General features: G+C 32.0%; 1 pseudogene; it reads left to right on the top strand.

Moving 5' to 3' along the window:
• The first annotated feature begins 4,836 nt into the window (after positions 1-4,836).
• LOC111631185 lies at positions 4,837-9,586 on the top strand (annotated as a pseudogene).
• The last annotated feature ends 319 nt before the right edge of the window (positions 9,587-9,905 follow it).

Genomic DNA, 9,905 nt, shown 5'->3' on the forward strand with positions numbered 1-9,905 from the left:
TTTTAAAAATTGTATTAGTGTCTGTTAGAATAATAACAGATGACAACAGCACATTTTCATTATAATTATATTATATTTAAGAAACTTTTTACAATATTCAATTCTGAAAGTAAAAAGTAGTGGTATAAAAACAATTGCATATGACACATCTTCTTCTATCTACCCACCCCTCGACTATTAAAATTTAATTAATAGCTTCAATTCTCCTTATACATAAAGTTTCTTGCAATTTTCATCAAAATACAGGAGTTATTATGCTTTATGTAGATGAACAAAATTATCTCCTCCTAAGCACAGACACACACTAACATCATATATACAAAAGATATCTTCAAACTATCTTGCAATTGTCGAGAATTAGGGCAATTTTCAATGTTCCCTAAGTCTAAAAATCTTGAGAATTATAACCTCTGCTATGTATAATGGCTGGGAAAGTGAAAAACAATTAGTTTTATTTCATGAGGAAGGCAGCCTAAGAAAAGCATCAAGTTTTCACAATTATATACCTGCGAGCAATTTCGAGCAATTTCCTGATAATATATTACGTCTAGAAATTTTTATACACAGTTTAATCGTAAATGAGAAACAGTAAATTAATTTAAAGGGGTTACTTACCTTTCTTGACAAGGTCGATAAGTAACACGGGTAACTTAAACAGAGAAATAAAATGCTAATATTAAACATTTCGATGCAGAACCTTAATGTGTCTTCCATTTCGTAATTGAACAGAACGATCTTTCCTAATGAAAATTCGAGGCATATTACAGTAATTATTATTACAGTTGTAAATTCATTCTGAATAGCGTTGATAAACTTCAAATTGTCTTTGAAATTTTGTAAGCATTTCGTTACAACTCTTAATGGAATGTCCCTGCTCTCATCTTTTAAATATTCACATAATACTAAAAACTGCATCTTTAACATTTCACAGAACAAAACGATAAAGAAGACGATAGTAACATTATTCATTGTTGTGTAAATATTGTTAATATTCAATGCAATTACACATATAGAATCTCGAATAGTCCATGTAGTGTCGGCTAGTAACAGAAAGAAATAACTGTCTACCGTTATTATAGCAATGGTTAAAATTACAATAATAATAATCCACGAAATGACAAGTAGATTTTGGATTTTTAAGAGTTTGGGAAGCTTTCGGTGCCTGAACATTGGTTCGTTTATGATGTCTTGCAATAGGAATTGATGTTTTTCAATGGGGGTCCTCAAGGTTTTCAAATTCCACACTCGAAAATAATACAAATTGAAAAGACTTAAGAAAAAGTATATTAATCTTACATCGTTTGCATTTTTCTGGAATATTCCGCAAGCATCACACAGAGATAATGCTATATCTTCTGTTCCCGCACATAGGATAATGACGTAAGTTATACTTCTAACTACAGACATAAATTTTAAAATCGTCGCATATGTATATATAAATCTTTTTTTCTTTGCTGGGATAAAAGATAAATCTGCACAAATACATTTCATAAGTATCAGAAAAGGTGAGAAAACTACTTCCGGCAAGAGTAAATTGACCATTCTGTTCACTTTTCAGTTAATGAAGATCGCTTCTAAAGTTAAGATAAAGAACTGATAAACACTTTTAACACTAGTGAAAGCAAGAATTACACTAAAAAAGATATATTTCATAACGTACTCGATTACATAATAAAATTCTGCATATTATTACTGTAATTTCCCAATTTATTTCGGAGCTAGTAAAGTAAAATTTCACATATACTCTTTACGTGTCTAATAAATGTAGGTCAGTTTTCCATGGTAAATAGCCATCCGGCAGTTTGCCCAAGCGGCGCCTCGCTAATCAAGCTAATCGAATTCAATCGATCTTAATTCAGCTAATTAACTTATTATACATTAACGTGACATTAACTTAAATAATTGCTGTATGGTGCTATATATCATAGACATATTCAGAAATGTCTACGATACATTAATATACAATTTGAAACATGAAACATTAATGTGTCTCGTAATTTGTGTATTCATTTATTCTGCAAACAATATCAAAGTAAAAAGCATTTAAATTGCTAAATGTTATGGAATAAAATTAATATCTTGTTTCCTCGGAAATCGCGTTACGCAACTCTCATGAAATTTTTCAGATTTTTATATTATCACTCTAGGTAATTTTTATAATGTTCCCAATGTCCACTGGAAAAGCGTCAGCCTGGCGTCTGAGGATCCGGATTCGATTTCTGGTGTGTGATGTCGTATATGAGCAAATAATGATGTCTTCTTTTTAGGATTTCTAAAAAAAACATTATTGGGCTGCAATTTGGAAAAAAATTGTAGACTTATATATTCCCATTGTAATTGGTGGGTTTTGTTAACAATTAATTCAAACACAGTGCAAATTAAACGTTACTTTATTGGATTGATATCTACTGCTACAACCTAGATATTTTCATACAATAAAATTTTATCAAACGAAAACGGCCAGAGGGTAACGGGATTCCAAGGCAAAATACATATTGGGCCCCTGTAACAAATTAAAGCACAATATTAAAGTAAATGAATTAAACTTAGCATTGTAAAGGGACCCTATTGTCTCGAGCTCGGGGCAATTTGTAATTTTTGTCAGTCTCTCTGCTTCGTTGCACTATTTATGGACACAAAAAGACAAAATCTCTGTATTGATAAACTTTACAAGTATTTTCAGTACATTATATTCTAAAAAATGAAATACGTTGGAAAAATTGTATCTTTACTATCTGCATTTTTATTCAAGAGCAAAAGGAAGCGTAGGTGGCACATTAAAGACTTGCCACAAGTAAATACATTGGATATTACTCTCTAAAGTTTTAGAAGAAACTATTTCTTGCAGAAGAATAAGGTTAGAATAATCGGATTGTAAAAACACGGTAGAAAGCAGCGTTGCCAGATTTGGCTACTTTGCGTCGAATTTGGCTATCCTTTTATCAGTTTGGCGTAAAAAATATCATTTGGCGCATTGGCTACTTTTTGGGCTACAGAAATTTGACTCCGCTGCATTTTTGGCTACATATTTATAAATATATTATTTGAATAAAAATGCACTTTAAAATGGTGTTTCATCGTTTTTTATTAATCAAAGACCCAAATAAAACAAATATTTGTGTTTTTCACATATATTTTTGTTTGTCTCCTTTATAATAAATGAATTTATTTATTTCTAAGTAAAAATTGAAATTACTCAGAAGTAATTTTTTAAAATACTGTATCCTTTTTCGTGATAAAGTTTTAATACATATTACTATAATCTAGATATGTTAATCCTTAAATAATAAAAGTGGAATAGATTATATTAATTTTCCTACAGTTATTTAATTTGAAATGTTGACTGAGATTTTTTTTATGAAACTAATATGTGTATTTTGTATATATCAATAAATTTAATATTTGTTTCTAATATCGAAATATGTTTTTATAGTCTACTTTTTGTACTGTGGGATGGCGGAATTCTTTATCTATCATTATTATTAATGTAGAGTACGTACTGGCTTAATGAAGAAATGTATTTGTTAGCTTTCAAATTAATTAAATAACTGTAATTTGATACATAATTTGTAATAGCAAATTAATAACTGTTAAAAATATTACATAGAAAAATTAATTTTTTATAGTCCGTCTTGGCAAGATCATTTGTTTCATAATTTGTCGCAATCTACTTTGCAGATAAACTGAAGTTCTCGACATAGTAAATTACAGTGTGCGCATATATTTTGAGTCTTGACATCCTTATTTTCGATCAGGTTTACGTAAATTTATTGTAATTAAAGTGGTTAATGTGTACCTAGGTAGTCCAAGATGGCGGCGCTTCCGGAAGTTGTTACGGTGACGACTGTAGAGGGCGTTTTTCGCGGTCCGGAATGTTTTTATGCAAATGATTATGACGTCGTTGCCGCTCGCGAAGGTAGAGATATGCAAATTTTTAATTTGTCTCGCTGTCGCAGCGTTTGCCGGACGTGTTTGTTGCACCTTTGCGATTTTTTTCTCTCGTACGACGTTTGGAATATTACCAGAAATAATAATGACAACGACGACGACTTCGTGCTTTCCCTGTAAAGTTAATTTAACGACAGGAGCGAAGAGACATTGAATTGGATAATTTCGAAATTCGTCAATTCCGGAAGTACAGTTCTGACCGACGAGCGGAGGGGTTACTATCACGTAAACGAAGTAGAAGGTGTAGAAATAGTTCACCAAACTGTGAACCATTCCGAAAATTTCGTGAACCCTAATGGTGGCGTACACAGTCAGAAGATAGAAAGGTTGCCGTGGAGTACGTTAAAAGACAGGAAACAACATCTGCCCAAACATTATACCGAAGAGTTGTCAGATTCCTCCTATCTGTACATGTTCATGTACAAGAAATTGTTTAAATGGCATACGATGAAGCCCGGAAAACACTTCTAATCGTTTGCGAAGCATTTTAAGTTTTACACACATATCCAGGATCGGGTAAGATCCCCGCGCGGAAGGAACCAGCGACCGTGCCCGCCGTCCGAGAAAGCCGAAAGAAAAAAAAGGAGGAAACGAAAGGAAAGAAAAATAAAAAAGCCGAGAACAGCACGACCGTTCGTCGCAAAAGAAAATCCAGCGAACGATAACAAAGTAAGTAATTTTTTTTAAATTACTATTTTTTCGTAATTTCCGAGTAACACCGCTAATTAGCGGCGGCGGGTCCGCCGCCGCCACCGAAGAAGATGGCGACCGGAAGCACCGACCGAACTGGTGACCGCCGTCATCTTGGACTACATAGGTACACATTAAAGTTATTTGCTGGAAAAGTACAAATGGTGTGTTTTATTTTTTATTTTATCGTCAAAATTTGGGTTATCAAAAATAAAACGTTTTTTATTGGCTACTTTTGGGCTACATTTTATAAAATTTTAAACTACAAACACCAAAAACATCTGGCAACGCTGGTAGAGAGAAATAAGAAGGCATTTTTCGTAGTGTGTTGTTTATCGTCTAAGAAATACGCGGATCAGTCGGAGAAACACTATTTAAGTGGTTATTCAAGCAATATTATTGTCTTTTCAAGAGGATTCGACGTAAATGTAAGTATTAAACTTAAATTCCGAAATTGATTTTACAATATAAAGTAGGTGAAAGACAAACTGCAGTCGCCATTTTGGTGTTTGCGACTCCATCTTTGNCGTAAATGTAAGTATTAAACTTAAATTCCGAAATTGATTTTACAATATAAAGTAGGTGAAAGACAAACTGCAGTCGCCATTTTGGTGTTTGCGACTCCGTCTTTGTCTTCCGGGTTACGCCGAAGCGAACGTTTTCTATTCCGTAAACGGGTCTTATCCTTTATTAATGGAAATATTTAAACGTATTCTGACGTCATTTCGCAAACAGAATCGAATGGTATATATAAAATATGCGTACGAACTGTTTCATACTTGAGTATATTTGTTTCATTTAATTTATAAAATACATTCGCGTTCTTCGACAATAACGAAATGCAGTAATTTGATTTGCCGTATTTCATTATGTGTAAGAGGGAAAAGGGTGTTTATGAATGGTGTCGGCCGCGTTTCTTTATGCAGCGCTCGAGAAGCGCTTTACAGCGAACCCTCTGAAACCCGTTTCTAAATGCAGCGCTGCAATGTAGCGAACCGTTTCTAAACGTTTGCTGCAAGAGGTCGCTGCAGCGAAGATAAAGCAGCTTTTACGTCCGCTACACGTGTAAAGCAAAATGGACGTTTGTGTGTATAATACGATATTATGCTGCAAAAATAAAAAAGTCGAAGTGACTGTTGATAAAAATATTATGGAAATATTAAGAAGGATTAAATTTTATGAAATGACTCTGAAAGTTATGTAAAGAATAAGAAAATACTATATTTTAAATATAATTATATATCTTTTATCTCTTTACTTTGTTCACATTTATGGAAAGATAAATGCTCGATTCTTTATATCTCTTTATTTAAATATTGTAGTTCTTTAACTAAAGCACTATTTTCGGCTGTAACTGGAATTAAAGGATAGATTATGACGTCCGTGTTTCGCTCGAGCGGAAAGCGTTTCTAAACTATGATGCAGCGACGTGTAGCGATAGCTGCTCGTGACGTCATTTACGCTGCACTCTCGCTGCATAAAGAAACGCAGCCGTCGTTGATGCGGAGTGACTGACCTCTTCGCATTGCAACGCGGTCCTTGTGACGTCACTTAACCTAAAATTCAAAAAAAGTTTAAAAGACACGTGCGATTCTACTTTTGTTACAGACAGTAGGTGTACTGTGTGTTAAATATATACCAATTTTGGAAAGTTATTGCATATTATAATATTAATTACTCTATGTACTAAGCCAATAACTTTCACTTGTTATTTTGTTGTTTATTATCGACTATTTAAACTTCACTTATACCTTAACTCATTCACTATGTGTTTGTAGAAAGTATATTGTATTAATTTAAAGGGATTAAAGGCTAATTAAATTAAATGCTATTTACTTAATTTTTATTTATTATTGAATATTAAAGAATTTATAATTACTCATATTTATGATGTACAATTATCCATAATTATAAATTATGAACTATTATAATAAACTATTATTTCATTATTTTTTCTATTGTATTTATTATAGACAGGGTTTTTATGCACCTGGAAAGTTGGAAAATCAGGAATTTTTCAACTTTCGTTAGTATTTGGAAAAAATGCAAGGAAAGTGAAAAAATTTGTCAAATTGTCAAAAAGTCAGAGAATTTATTAAACCAAAATACAGAAAATATTTGTACTATAAATTGTGCAGAACAAATAATACATCCATGATAAATTTCACAATTTCAAACTTTAATTCTGCAAAAAGGCATCAAGTGTAGTCTCTTTTCCTTGTGAAATTTTGCAGATCTACAAAATCAGTACATATATTCAGTGCAGATATAGGTCTTCCTTCATTACCTTCTTGCATAAAATAATGCTGTAATCCAACTATAAAGCTTTTGCTTCACAATTAGTCACAAGCACAGGTGGATCATTCTCCTCATTGCTTTTTTTGTCAAATTTTTGACATTTGGATTTAATGACTTTAACAATTGCATCCTCAGCGTTTTAGTTTTCATTGTAATATGGTAAATCGTTATCTATTGTTGAAAATTATTCATTGTTCATGATAGTAACTTGCAGGATACCTTCATTTTCCTAACTACTCAAAATTTCGGGAATCTGCAAAGGTTTTAACCTGGAAACAGCAAAACAGTTTTGTATTGTACTGGTTTTTATAGCTTACTGTCAGCAACAAACTGTATTGCTTGCAAAATGGAAATTGTTTTCACTGATCTCTCTGGCTGTTGAACTTGTTAATAGGTTTTTATCAATGAATTACAGTATGTAATTAACCAGTTTTCCTTGATACAGCATCTTTTAAATTTTTTTATTACCCCATGTCCATTGGTTGCACTAAGAATGTTGTATTAGGAGAAAGAAATTTCAGCCTTATATTTTTTAGATTATCTAAATGAGGGTGTGCAGCACAATTATCGAGAAGAAGCAAAATTTTCCTTTGCTTACATTGTAATACTGTCTCAACTTGTAAGAAAATTCTGAAAAGTTTTAGATGTTATTCACGCATTGCTATTTGGCATGGTACTCTACTGGTAAACTCTGTTTTTAAAGTATTGAGGCTTAGCATTTTTTCCTATTCGCACGAACCAGACGATTTAAGTAGGGGAACCTGAAAGTGGGAAAATCGGAGAAAGAGCTAAATTCTCCATATTAACACTGAAGAAGAAGAGAGCGCTTTTACTGCTTAATGCGAGTTTGTATTTTGAAATTGTATTAAATATTTTTGATAGTATAAAATGTCTGAAAGAAAGGTTCTTAATAAATATTATCCTTCAGATTTTAATTTAGCTAAAATCCCAAGATTAAAACTTCCTAAGGACAGACAATGTAAAGTTAGACTGATGGCACCCTGTAATATGAGATGTACAACTTGTGGGGAATATATATACAAAGGAAAAAAATTTAATGCTCGTAAAGAAACAGTACAGAATGAAGAGTATCTTGGAATTAAAATATTTCGTTTTTATATCAAATGTCCACGATGCTTGGCAGAGATAACCTTTAAGACTGATCCACAAAATGCAGATTATGTTGTGGAAAATGGTGCCACAAGAAATTTTCAGGCTTTGAAACTTGCTGAAGAACAAGCAGAAAGAGAGGCAAAAGAAATAGAAGAGGAAGAAAAAAGCAACCCTATGAAATTATTAGAAAATCGAACAAAAGCATCAAAACGTGAAATGGAACTGTTAGAATCGCTAGAAGAATTGAGAGATTTGAATCAAAGACATGCACAAGTAGATTTTGATAATATGTTAAAGCAGTATGCTGTTTATGAGGAAAATTTAAGAGTAAAACAAGAGGAAGAGGATGAAGCTTTTATTAGGGAAGTTTTTGGAAAATCTGATGAAAAATCATTAAAACGTACATCTGAGGAAATTGTAGAAGAAATAATAGATGACAAAAAGGATAGTAAACCAATAATTAAACAAGCGAAAAAGAATAATCCTACTGATATCTTATCTGAATTGTAAAAAAGCTGCTGAGGGACTGTAAGTCTGAAATGCATACTACTGGAAAATGAATTGATATATTGAGGATGATCTTGTATCTGATGACAGTGTGATAAGTCTAGAAGTAAGGAGGCCATTATACAGCTCACTAATACACTTTAAACTAGACAAGAAGCATATTATAATAAAACAATTTTTTTTGAATATCAGGGTCCTTTTATACCCTGATAGTTCAATGTACAGTACTTTTAACACGGAGCTGTCTGGTGTAGCATTTCTGGGATAAAAGTTATAAAATGTTAAAAGTTTAACAAATTATACCAGAGTCTCTTAGGTATATACTACTTATAGATAATAACAAGATATTACAGTATGTCTACAGATTAGGCATAGGTCTATCTACTCTAATAAAAACATTTGAAATCAGTTGTAAATGGTAAATGATATCAAGTTTGATTACATTTTACTATAATCACAACTTTAATACAATCAAGTGACCAACCGAATGACAAAACCAATACCTTTTTATACACATTTATTTTAGTTAATGATGGTAAAGTGTCTTACAAGTAGATTCTGGTGAAGTAAAGTAAATGTATTCATTAATTAATACTCACGTTTCTGTGTAGCCAATATATCCTCCAAATACCATAGACTGGGGTTACTTTGGTATAGTTCTTGCACTTTTTGCATCTCTCTGTTCAAATGACTGTTACGAACCATTTTGCGTTGTGTTAGTTAGGTAAATATGATGTTATTTTCTTGAAATTCACCAATATTTTCACTCCCAGGTCAAAATTTTAAAAATATTCCCACTTTTTTCTTGTGTTTTCTCATTTTTCAACATTATAAAAGTAGGATTGTTGCAATGTTAGACTGTCACCAATCTTTATTTATCAAAAATAGTCTTCTGCATTAAGTGGGATCTTACTGTGTGTATATACAGTAGAGCGTCGTTTATCTGAAAGTCAATTATCCGAAAGAATTCCAGTCGGCAAATTTAAATTTTCGCCAGTGCTGTGACGCTGCAATCTTTGGCTATGTCTTGGGCTACTCAAATATTTTACGTTATTTAATACTAAATTAACTTCTGAAGTATAATTTTTTATTGTTTTCATATTTTTCAATATATTTATTTTGTTTGTACAATATAAAAAAATAATTTTTAACGATACAATAGTCTTCATTAGGCTTAACATCGACGAAAATTCAACGCGAAGCAACATGCAGTGGAGAAAAATTTCAACATGAGATAAATTAATATATTTTTTCATACATAATCGGTTATCGGAAATATCGATTTTCCGAACAACCCCAGTCCCCAATTGATTTGGATAAACGACGCTCTACCTACTGTATATATATTT

The sequence above is a fragment of the Centruroides sculpturatus genome, unplaced genomic scaffold, assembly GCF_000671375.1.
Source record: "Centruroides sculpturatus isolate CEXI.00-Female unplaced genomic scaffold, Cexi_2.0 scaffold552, whole genome shotgun sequence".
In the NCBI taxonomy this organism is placed as follows: Eukaryota; Metazoa; Arthropoda; class Arachnida; order Scorpiones; family Buthidae; genus Centruroides; species Centruroides sculpturatus.